The sequence below is a fragment of the Aegilops tauschii genome, chromosome 5 (assembly GCF_002575655.3).
Source record: "Aegilops tauschii subsp. strangulata cultivar AL8/78 chromosome 5, Aet v6.0, whole genome shotgun sequence".
NCBI lineage: Eukaryota > Viridiplantae > Streptophyta > Magnoliopsida > Poales > Poaceae > Aegilops > Aegilops tauschii.
In genome coordinates this window covers 566,708,539-566,720,994 of record NC_053039.3, presented here as the reverse complement: position 1 = coordinate 566,720,994, position 12,456 = coordinate 566,708,539, and the positions used below count along the sequence as shown (strand labels likewise).

The window sequence follows — 12,456 nt, the reverse complement described above, 5'->3', positions numbered from 1 at the left end:
ATGGGCCTGAGTTTTGGCCGAGGATGATCATCTACTAAGGACACTATCTTGGAAAATTTGCAGCTCAAATGGAGGAGCCTAGGTGTCACTTGCTTTGCAACGTACCATACTGGATAGAAATATGAATGTTGAAGCCACACTCACATGTATTGTTAGATGGGGCTCAAATTTTGTGGAGAGCTATGATTTGGGAATAGAAGATGTGCAAAAATTTAGCTCATTAGGATATGCCTAGCTAGTACTTCCTTCACAACAGTTCGAGTTGAACAAAAACTTTGGAAATTTGCCGAGGAAGATTTACCAGGCAAATGGAGTTGAATATTGTCATGAGGCAACGATTTGGATAGTAAAGAATGCCCAATTTTTTTGGGAATTTTGGGAATGACAGAAATATACGTTGCTTCACAACCTAGGGCAAAAATTGACACATGGACATGACACATAGGCAAAACTGATGAGGTGGCGCCTAGTCATAGCAATCCACCAGAACTTACAAGGTTATGGCCATCTATATTGGTCATGACCAGCTAGAAATAAGGCAGCGGATCAGTGCTGTCTGCTTTGTGACCTTTTCGTGTAAGAAAATTACGACATTTCTGACCAAAATGGTCGATATAGTTTAGTGTTTGGAGCCCCCCGAACAGCTTTTGACCAATTGGTCTCAAATGGTCGTAGATCTATGACCAATTCTTCCAGGGTCACTGACAGAAGGTCATTAGTTGACATATTTCTTGTAGTGTCCGTCTCGGCGATGAGGAGGCGGCGCTCCCGCCTCCGCTGGATGCGGCAGTCCTTCTCAGTGATTAGGCGCGGTGGAGGCGCGAGGTCCTGCGCCTACTAGCGCGTCCACACATCCGAGAAATTCATCTGCGAACGTGGCCTCGAGAGGCACCACACCGCCGCGTCGTATGCGCGGGCGGTCTCAAACGTCCCGAGACCGAGGCGTGTATTATCGGAGCGTATCTCCGTGTAATACACATCGGAGGGAGAGCGCGGACGCCGCGGTAGTCGGAGCTGCTCCGGGCGCACAGCGGCATGCCCGCGCCAAACTTACCGCGCGAGTTGCCGTTTTTTGCGCGAGCGCATTTTTCTTTCCCGCGCCGGACTTTCTAGCGCCTGCTGGAGCATGCCAACCCGGCTCGCGCGCTAAAAACGCATTTTTTTACCCCGCGTGCCATATCTCGCGCACCTGTTGAAGATGGTCTTAGTATTGCTTGACGAAAGCTTCTTGAAATTGTAGCAAAAATATACTAGAAGCACGGTACAACTTCATGCTTGTTAAGTAAACACTAAAAGAGGATATTTATGCACGAACTACTGTTTTTCTATCCATTTTTTATAGCACAGACAAAAACGCTTATACATATGCAAGTACATTCACTCACATGAATGCACGCACACACACGGAGCACCCTACCCTTATGATTACCACCGAGAAATTGAGCCGGCACATTATCTTCAGTTTTTTTCTTGCGAATAACATTATCTTGAAATTATCAAGTTGTCATATACGACTTGACCTAAAATGAATTTACAAAAATGGGACCACCAATGTCAGGTTTAGGAATTGAACCCTAGTGGGTTGGTTTCATCACAAGAAACCTAACCATTTGAGCTAAGCTCAGTTTGTGTTTTCTATCTATATTTATGCAAGAATTTGGAGAGAATATACTCCCTCCCAATAATTTTATTAGACTCATGTCTGTAGAATACCATGTACTAGTGTACCACCAGCGTAGCGTTTTTTTGAAAAATCTAGACCAATTATAAAATATTACGTGTAAAGTGCACTGAAATTCGGCAGCCCGAGAATATCACACCGGTCCTTGGGATTGAATGTATCGGAGGATGAATCATGCATGTCTGCATGCGTAAGTTCGTTCGTACTTTACGTCTGTCCTGTCCACCGATCATCGATATTCTTGTGGATTTTAATCTAGTCGTCACCCGTCAATCCTGGCGCCGCGTCTAGCTCACTGTAATCCTGTGTGTATCGCTACGTACTGTTGACAGTACAATGAACAATGTTGGTACCGGATGCACGCAAGGTGACAAAGGCTTGGCGCACGTCGTCCATATCTTTTCCTAATCTATATCTATACCTACAGAATACATATTCTTGGTTTGGTTTAGTCCTTTTTGTTTGATTTACATACGCTCAGCGATCTGGGCCAGGAACTTGTATGTTGATGGGCCTTTTACTAGCTTTCATAGAGACCGCGAAAAATAATTAGATCAAAATAAATCAACATCGTAGGAATTGAACATAGGACCTCCTATCTAGCTCTTCGATGTAACAACCAACGACCTATGCGCCTTTCACATTTACTAATCCCAACTCGCTCTAAATATACAAGCGGCACTCATAATGTTTAGGGCGAGCTAATTAAGCGAATGAGCTAATAAAGAAAGGATTGTGGGCTTAAATTCTACACCTACTATTAAAGGAAATATGTATTCTTGGTTTGGTTTAGTCCTTTTCATTTGGTTTACACACACTAAGCGATCTCGGCCATGAACTTATATGTTGATGGGCCTTTTACAGGCTTTCATAGAGACCGCGAAAGATAATTGGGTCAAAGTACATTGTGGGAATTGAACATAGGACCCCTGTCTAGCTCTTTGATGTAATAACCAACGACCTATGTGCCTTTCACATTTACTAATCCCAACTCGCTCTAAATTTGACGAGTGGCACTCATCATGTTTAGGGCGAGCTAATTAAGTGAATGAGCTAATAAAGAAAGGATTGTGGGCTTAAATAGAATATTTAAATGGATGTGGCTAATTAAAGAAAGGATTATGCGTAAACCGATGGAATAACTAGAAGAAAGATTGTGGTCTTAATAAATTCTACGAGGTAAAAGGTAATTAAAATGAAGGATCTGTAAGCTTAAGCTTCAATGTGTTGGGGCTACTAAACTAGAAAAGGAAGAATTTGATTCCCGACTAAAATGGGTGAGGACGTCATGATAATTATGAAATGATTATATTTAAATGCCATTAAATATACTTAAATGGAATCCCACCTGGCAAAGAAAATATGAACACAGCTAAATTGCAACGTATTTTTTTGTGTTCATTTTGTAGAAGAATGTTGCGTTACAGCATGTTCTTCATAGTGAATCCTGTGCTGTGAGACATTATGCTTCACAAAACATAAACCAGCGGTTGCTGCTGGTCGTCCGTCATCGGCCTTTTTGCAAAAAAGTCCTCCTATTTCTGAGAAATTAACCCGCCATCCTACTTAAACTGTTGTACTGATGGATAACGTTTCGTTTTTTTGCAAAAACACCCCTGCAATTCAGCACCGCTGCTTGCATAATCCCAAATCGCTCCTTTCAACCTAATCTGATGGATTCATATACCTGTGCCGCGGTGATTCAACAAGAGGGATTCAGCAAGAGGCGACGGAAATCACTAAATAAAGGTGCAGAGGGTGAGGCATAGGTGGTACCCTTCTTCCCATGGAAGGGGAAGGGAACAAACGAACGAACTAGAAGGGGAATGCAGGGTGAGGCAGACATCAGAGGGAGATGGGGTGAGGAATAGACCGAAAGAAACCTGGGCGGCCAAAAAGCTGCACAAGATTTCAGAGAATGACCAAAGGAAACCGGGGCGGCCCTTGAAACAACAGACTGCTCGGCTGCATGGTATAGCAAGCTAGATGCAGACATCACAGGAAGATGGATGGAGAAATAGCGGCCTCCCTTGCAGTCCGGCAGTGGCAGTAGTGCCCTTGTTGAGACGGCGGCGGCGCCTGTTGAGACGGCGGCAGCGCCTTGCAGCACCCCGTCCTCCTCTTGCAACGGCAGCCCCGCGGCGTCTCCGGCTTGGTTACTCGGGATTTGCAGCCAAGGGGGCTATATGGGATTTGGGAAGATGGAGATACGGGAGGATTTGTGAACTTGCTGGGGAAGATGGAGGAGATCGAGATGGGGGAAGAGAGGAGAACAAAGTGGATCGACTGGTTTGGGGCTGGTTAAAGGAGACGAGCCGCTAGACGTTTCCAGATCAAAGGAAATGAATGTGATTCGCTGAGACGTGTCGCTTGTTGGGCTTGGGTTGGGCGTGGGTCACGTGGCTCATGTGTGTTGTTGTATCATCAGTTGGATAGCCCTTTTCTGTCTCAAGAAAAAAGTTGGATAGCCTTTTTCTTTAATTAACTTGTGATGCGGCCGGCGGCCAGGTTTCTTTTAATTGCAATTAGGGACTGTGTTTTTGTTTTAGTGAAACAGCTGATGTCGACGTGAAATTCTTGTGTTTGGGCAAAGTTCAAATAGTGCAAAAAAGGAATAACCAAATAAATAACATTTTCTAAAAAAAATCATTATTGTAAAACCCGCTTGCATTTGAATCTAAAAAATCTATTAAAAAAATCCCGTTTCAATGTATCACCACCCTTTCACCCGATGATAGTGCGGAGCTGAATGAGACATTTTAAGAGGACATGAATGCGGCTTTGTAAAAAAAAAGCACTTACAAACATCAAAATCATACCATTATCAACGACAGTGGCGAACATGAAAAGTGACAACACGAATGAGTCACTAGAAATCATTCGACGATTAAATTGCTGCATCTAAAGGGTAAAGGAAAACATTTTACTTGAAACACAATATCAATAGATGTAGACGCGTATATACACTCACTCTTATAAATGCACAGACACGCACAACCTATCTATTTGAGCACATTTGAAATACCGTGTTGGCAAGTTTTAAAAATAATGAAGTCACCACAAGCGTCTCGCTATCGACGAGGACATCGCCTCCTACTAAAAGAATATTTCGTCTTTAAAAGACACAAAAGCGTCAAACCCGAGGATTTATTCCTGGTGAGGACTGAGGTAGCACTACCCTGCTAACTATTCAATCAAATGTTGCTTCTCAGGACTAATCAATCCATGTAACTGTTCCATCCCTATTTATTCAGTGGACATGCATGCATGGACTACACTAATGGATATTAAAGCATGTTATGAATTTCCTTCTGTACCTCGGCACCCACAACCCTGCTCGTCGGGCAACGTTGATAGGTGCTTTGATGGACATTTTAATTTTCTCTTCCGTTGCAACACACGGGCATCTGTGCTAGTGGACAAATTAAGGAGAAACTCCCAAATTCACTGCAAAAAAAGAGGGAGAAACTCCCAAGTTAAACCAATTGGTCTCAGAACCAATATCATCTAAAAACACTGATTCGTGCAAGGCATGTGACTAAAGCAGGGTTAGGAGTTGAGAGTGTTTGCTTTTTAAAACTCACATACACACTGCACATTGCTTCCGGCCGGCCATGGGGCTGGGTAGGTGGGTGCACCCGTGCAGGCATGTATGGTGGTGGTGAAGTGATGATCGATCGAGCTCATGCATGCATCAATCGGCTAGCTGCAACAACAGCAACATGTCAAGAGCCAAGACTAACCAGTACTCCCTCCGTCCCGCATTACCTGTTGCAATCATGGATAAAAATAGATGTACTTAGAACTAAAAACATTTAGATACATCTATTTTCGCTATAAGTAATTTGGACAGAGGGAGTAGTAGGTATCACACATACGGAGGAAGCTAATGAGTATAAGCTATATAGCTTGTCGGAGTATATACACTAGGTATAGATATAGTATATACATTAATATAGTATATACACTAATAAGTACTAGAAAAACGTCTTACATTACCACGCAAAAAAGTCTTACATTAAGTTACAGAAGGTGCGCTAGTCCTATGAGGCCTTAGCACGATAACATTCCAATGTTCTACCACAACAAGATTTGTCCGGCTTGATGAGCGAGGGGCGGTGACTGCGACGTGCCTTCGGCTCGCTCTAGTGCTTGTAATCATCGCTAGGTTGTCTGTGGATCTGAATGTATTTTTTTACTTTAGTGTTCTTTGTGCTACCTTGATAGTTAATGAATAGATAGAAAGCTTTCCTCATACAGAGGGTCTGTAAGTACGTAGGGACTGTAAGTACGTACGGAGCAAGCTAAGCTTGTTGGAGCAGTACAAGGTTTGATTTGCATGTTCATGGCATCTTGTGACGTTTGAGCGTACGTCGTCACGTTTGAGCGTCTTCGATCCTAGCCGCCCTGCACCTGCACGCCTGCTTCCCGCTCTATGTTTAACAGTTTAAGTCCCAGAATTAAGCTGTCCCTTCTCTTGGAGCCACATGGCACTTAATGTATTCCCTAATGTCTCCTGGGGGTAAACTTGATATCATAGTGAGAAACCTAGCTAGCATATATTGCTGTCTCTCTTTGAGAACCATCCCACCATCGAGATAGCGCGTTTAGGATGTGCAGTCGTAGCTGTGTCTGATCTTGTGGCCACCACTGGTCTGATCTCTGCGTCCAATAAAGCCATGCGTGCATGCTAGTTGCTTTGCTCCAACTTACAGAGCTAGCTAGCATGGCAATGGAGCAGTTGGGAGCCTCCACAATGCTGGTGCTATTGCTCACCTTCACCTACCTCGTCCTCCGGCTCAGGCGCAAGGACAGCAAGCCGCATACGCTCCCGCTCCCGCCAGGCCCAGCGCCGTGGCCGGTGGTGGGCAGCCTCCCGGAGATGATGCTCAACAAGCCCGCGTTCCGGTGGATCCACCGCACGATGGAGGAGATGGGCACCGACATCGTCTGCGTCCGCCTTGGCGGCGTGCACGTCGTCGCCGTCACCTGCCCCACCATCGCCCGCGAGGTGCTCAGGAAGCAGGACGCCACCTTCGCCTCCCGCCCGCTCACCTTCGCCTCCGCCGCCTTCAGCCGCGGGTACAAGAACGCCGTGCTGTCGCCGTTTGGGGACCAGTGGAGGAAGATGCGCCGCGTGCTCACCTCCGAGATCATCTGCCCCTCCCGCCACCGATGGCTCCACGACCGCCGCGCCGACGAGGCCGACAACCTCACCAACTACGTCTACAACCTCGCCACCGCCGCGAAGGGGTCATCGTTGGGCAGTGGCGCCGTGGACGTGCGGCACGTCACGAGGCACTACTGCGGCAACGTCATCCGCCGGCTCCTATTCGGCAGGCGATACTTCGGTGAGCCCGGACGCCGCGATGGCGGGCCGGGGCCCATGGAGGTGGAGCACATGGACGCCTTGTTCACATCTCTCGGGCTGCTCTACGCGTTCTGCGTCTCCGACTACCTTCCCTGGCTGCGGGGCTTCGACCTCGACGGCCATGAGAAGATTGTCAAGGAGGCCAACGCAACTATGAGCCGGCTGCACGAAGCCGTCATCGAGGAGCGGTGGGGGCAGTGGAAGTACGGCGAGAGAAAGGAGCTTGATGACTTCCTCGAAGTGCTCATCACGCTCAAAGACGCCGAGGGGAAGCCGCTGCTCACCATCGAGGAGATCAAAGCACAGTCTCAGGTTGGTAACCACTTCACAATCTTATGAAGTCACATATGCATGCATGGTCAACGCATGTCAAACATTTACAAGGTGCAAAAGAATGTGGACTAACCAACTGATGTGTTGCATACGTGGCATGACATGGTGGTGCATGCAGGACATAACCTTTGCCGCCGTTGACAACCCATCGAACGCCGTGGAGTGGGCCCTGGCAGAGATGGCGAACGCACCGGAGGTGATGGCGAAGGCGATGGAAGAGATGGACCGTGTGGTGGGCCGGGAGCGGCTGATGCAGGAGTCAGACATCCCTCAACTCAGCTGCGCCAAGGCGTGCATCCGAGAAGCATTTCGGCTGCACCCTGTTGCACCTTTCAACGCATGTTGCGCTCGCCGACACCAACGTTGCCGGTTACCATATACCCAAGGGAAGCCATGTCATCCTCAGCCGCACTGGACTCGGCAAGAACCCGACCATCTGGGATGAGCCGCTATGCTTCATGCCAGAGCGCCACATTAATACGACCACTGATGATGTGGCACTCACAGAGAACGAGCTGAGGTGCGGCCGTCGTGGGTGCGTCGCGGCATCACTTGGGACGGCAATGTGCATGATGCTCTTCGGCAGGCTTCTGCAAGGGTTCACTTGGAGCAAGCCAATAGGATTGGCAGCTATAGATCTCAGCGAGTCAGAGCATGACGTGTTCCTGGCCAAGCCATTGATGATGTGTGCTAAGCCATGTTTGCCGGTGCACCTCTACCACGCCGGCGCCATCTAATATATCTTCGGAAAAATATTGTTGGAAATAATATAGCTCGGTCGGTCGTCACCATGATGTGAGCCGAGATCACCTCGATCTCCACCTGAAGTAGGTTTCTGTGCACACATGTTCTTGGCTGTGACTACAACCCGGCTTGAAAATAATCATTTTCATTGGTAGCCATCCAATCGAGAACCTCATATTTAGATCAAATGGTTCTTAGTGGTCATTTCGAAATAGTTGTAGGTTGAGAAATTGTCTATCTACTGTAATTATATGTTTATACATTAGCACGATAACCGCATCATTCTAACAAGTCCACCATATAAAACTATTACATACTTTATACTACCATTCTGACGCCGTAGAGCAATCAACTGCTCATGCATCGACGATGATTTGTGGAAATGTATCTTGGCTTTCCATCTAAATGTGTTCTTGTCTTAATGATAAGACTGTATCATTCATGATCTAAATAACTAATTCCAAGGAAGAAGAAAGAATTATTGCTGACGAATCCCCACGATAAAAACAAAAAGAGAGAAAACAGACGACATGTATAAAAGGAAGGTTTGTATTTCTATATTGTTATGGATGCATATCACTTTGAAGGAAACTAGGAAAGTCATACTATTATTAGTGTTCGATATGAAGCTGCTGCGAAGAATCTCAGGGAGAAAAAAGAGATGAAGCTCATTAGAAGGCAAAAATGCTAAGTACCACACCTGTAATTGCTAAAAGCTTAGACCGCGAAACCCAAACTTTTTGAGGGTTTAAAAAAATTGGAATTAGGTTGAAAACTCCAGACTGTTCAAATGCTACCGTCCTACCAATAAAGTGTTAAGGCAATAAAACTGAATTTTTGTAGCAACATTGACACAAAATATGTTTCTATACCATCACAAAAATTCAAACCCAAATTTGATCTGCACACCGGGAGATGAACAATACAAAGTCACCCTCCTGAATAGCACATAGCTTGGTTTTTACTATTGTAGGTATCTTTGGATGAGGTTGTACTGATGGTAGGATTTGTCGTTCTTGTTTCTTAATTTGTCAATTCTTCAGAAATCTATGACGTTGTCAATGTATATCATGTTGTCTATTTTAAAGAAATTGTCATTGTATATCATGTTGTCAATATATACGATAGTAGTACCACCAGGATAGGCAACAACTCAGCCAACTTAATCTCACCCTGAAACAATCCTATCCATATTTGAGCAACTACAAGCGGATGGACGGTTTCCCTCGGCAACGGAGGGTAATGGGTTGGGGGCAATCCAATTTGGACATATGGGCTAAATACCTCTAAACCGCCTGGTGAGCCAGACTCAAATAGCCGGCCACTCCTATTGGGGGCCCAAGGACCACAAATGGATGAGACAACACCCATGTGAGGGCCAAATTGGACCGGCCCCACTTCGGCGTTCCCTATGTTGTTTTCTTTTATTCTCTTGTTTTGTTTTAGTTTTCTCTTTCCGGATTTGTTTTTTTCTCTGATTTTCTCTTCTTACAGGCTTGCTTATTATTATCATTTTATTTTTTATAAATTTCTATACTATAAATATTCTTAATATATAGTGAAAATTTTCAAAATATATGTTGAATATTTTTTCATATGCGGTGTACATTTTTTCAAAACACGCTGAACATTTTTCTAATATAGACTATTTTTTAAAAGAAATATACGATGTACATTGTGTTTTTTTAGGGGAAAAGGAGTTTCATTTCATATTTAGGGAGTTACAGTCAAGAGGCAAAATATTCTCAATACATGGTGGTCCAAGGTGCATCCACACAGCTGTGGTACACTCTAGACGACTATAATTTGTCAAGTGATCGGCAACTCTATTTTGATCCCTAGTTAACTTCCGAGGAATAAAGACCGTATCTATCAACAACTCAATTTGAGCCACAAGATGACCATAAGCAGAACAAGCTTTCCATCCCCTGATAGAAAGGATGAAGCCTACATTGTTTTTATATAGTGATTTTTTTCATATATGTTGAGTTTTTTTATATTTTATACTTTTTTTTAAATGTTCATCAAAAGTTGTTGACCATTTTAAAATGTATTCATGTTTTTTCTAGAATTTTACAAAATTTCAAAAAATGTTTTCAATTCATTTCAAAACATTTATGTTTCCATAAAAATTCACAATTTTAAAAAATGATCTTGTTTAAAAAACAGTTTTTGAGAAAATAGCCGCTAAGGGCGACACAATATCCGATTTACTACAGTACAACGGCTAGCTACACTACATCACATCCATACGCTACAGCCCCTTGGTTCATCCCTCGGACGCTACAGTAAACGGTTCCCATTTGCTGCAATAGTGAAAATAACGGTTCCCACACCAGGGATGCCATGTGCTGCAACACAAGAGGTCACTAACTCCGTTCGCTCGTACTGCTCACCTTGCTTGCTCTTTTCTGGCTGCTCTAGAAATGACAAACAGTTGTTGGCTGATAAAATCCTGGCAAATGGTTGTAGATTTGAAAAACTTCATAAAATAAATTGTAATTTTCACTGATCTACAAATGGGAATTTATTTTTTCATGAATTCGATAAAAGTCCAGGAATTTCATTAAATTGTTCCAATTTTTTAAAACAATCATAAATTTTGTAAATTTACCATGAAATTTAAATTGTTTGTGATTTTTTGATTTATCAGGAAATTCGAATATTAAACCTGAAAAACATATAGAAATATAAAAGTTATTCTAGAAAATTACAAAACGCGCGAAGTAAAAGTAAAAATAATAAAGTAAAAAGGAACAATATAAATACAGAAATGAAAAACTGTAAGCGAACTAAGACCTATGTCTCGCCTTATGCGAGACAAGTGAAACAATAGCTAAGCTCACCTACGGGTGCTGGTAATGGCCCGGCCTAGTAGCCATGTGAGTTTTTCAGGCTGACGTCACATACTTATTCTTTTCTTTTCACTTTTATTTGTATAAGAATAAATAATTACATATATTACGAAATTTTAACTTAACTCAATTTTATAAAGTGTTCATAGCACATTTTGAAAACTGTTCATGTGTTATACAAAAAATGGTGGCTCTACTTTTGGTAAATATTTGTACCTTTCAAAAAAAACATGTGACATTTCAAAAATGCTCACGGCTCCAAGAAGCTGTACGTAATATTTTTGGAAATTCTATACAATGTAAAAAAATGTTTATGTAATTCAGAATAAAATGCTTCATACAATTGAAAATAAATGTACACTACATTTAACAAAATGCCCATCCATTTCAAAAATATGTTTGTGGCATACTTTGAAAAAATTTAGACAATTTAAAAAATGTTATATAGGTTAAAAATGTGTTTTATATCATTCAAAAATTATTTCAACTTGTATTTGAAAACTGTTTGACATGTATTCAAGTAAATTTTCAAAAACATGCATTTGAAAATTGCTAATAATGCAGTTGAAAAATGATGGCATCTATAAACAATATTTTAGATGTATGCGATAAATTTTGAATGCGTACAAAAAAAGTAGACCAAAAAACATATATTTGAAAAGGATAATCTTTTACTCCCCCAGTAAAGAAATATAGGCGCATTAAAATGTTGAGCTTGCATTAAAAATGTTCCTATGTATAAAAATGTTCCTATGTATAAAAATGTTCCGATGTATACAAAAATATAAGTTGTGTTTGAATAAGTTGGACATGCGTAGAAAAACCCCCGACGAATACTGAAGAAAAATGGTGAAAACCGAGGAGAGAAACAAACAAAACCGAAGAAAAAAAAACAAAGAAAACTAGAGAAAACCAAAGAAGCCCAGATAAAAACAAAAGAAACCGATGCAAAAACAGTGAAATACCAATAAAGAAAATCAGATGAAAGAAAACTCGCGCAATAGCTCGACCACTATCGATCGATAGATGCACTTGCAGACGACCATGCATGGACGGCATTGATGATCGTATGATATATATGAATCCATCTTTCAGCTCAAACGAGGGGGCGAGAGAGAGGAAAGGATGAGATAACGGAAGAGGAGATCCTCTCATCGTTTCGATGATGTGCGGTGCCATTGCAATGTTGAACCTGCCTTAATTTCCCTAAACGCCCTATGACCGGGCCGCAAGTGCTGACACGACTAGGACATGATGGGCCATTGTCATTCTAGGTCATTTGGTTGGATCAATCTAGCTAACCCGTATAGGCTTCTGCTTACAGATCAATTTAGGCGATTATCTGGAAATGGATATGGTTCTTGTTAGGTGTATAATAAATTACAAAAGCATACATTTGCGAATGATTTTCCCAATATAGCATCTCAAATGTGTATGATAATCCACCAGCAAGCAATTTTGGTCTAGAGGCA

At 42.7% G+C, this 12,456-nt stretch overlaps 1 pseudogene; it reads left to right on the top strand.

Moving 5' to 3' along the window:
• The first annotated feature begins 6,396 nt into the window (after nucleotides 1–6,396).
• LOC109735606 (tyrosine N-monooxygenase-like) lies at nucleotides 6,397–8,122 on the top strand (annotated as a pseudogene).
• Nucleotides 8,123–12,456: the final 4,334 nt, after the last annotated feature.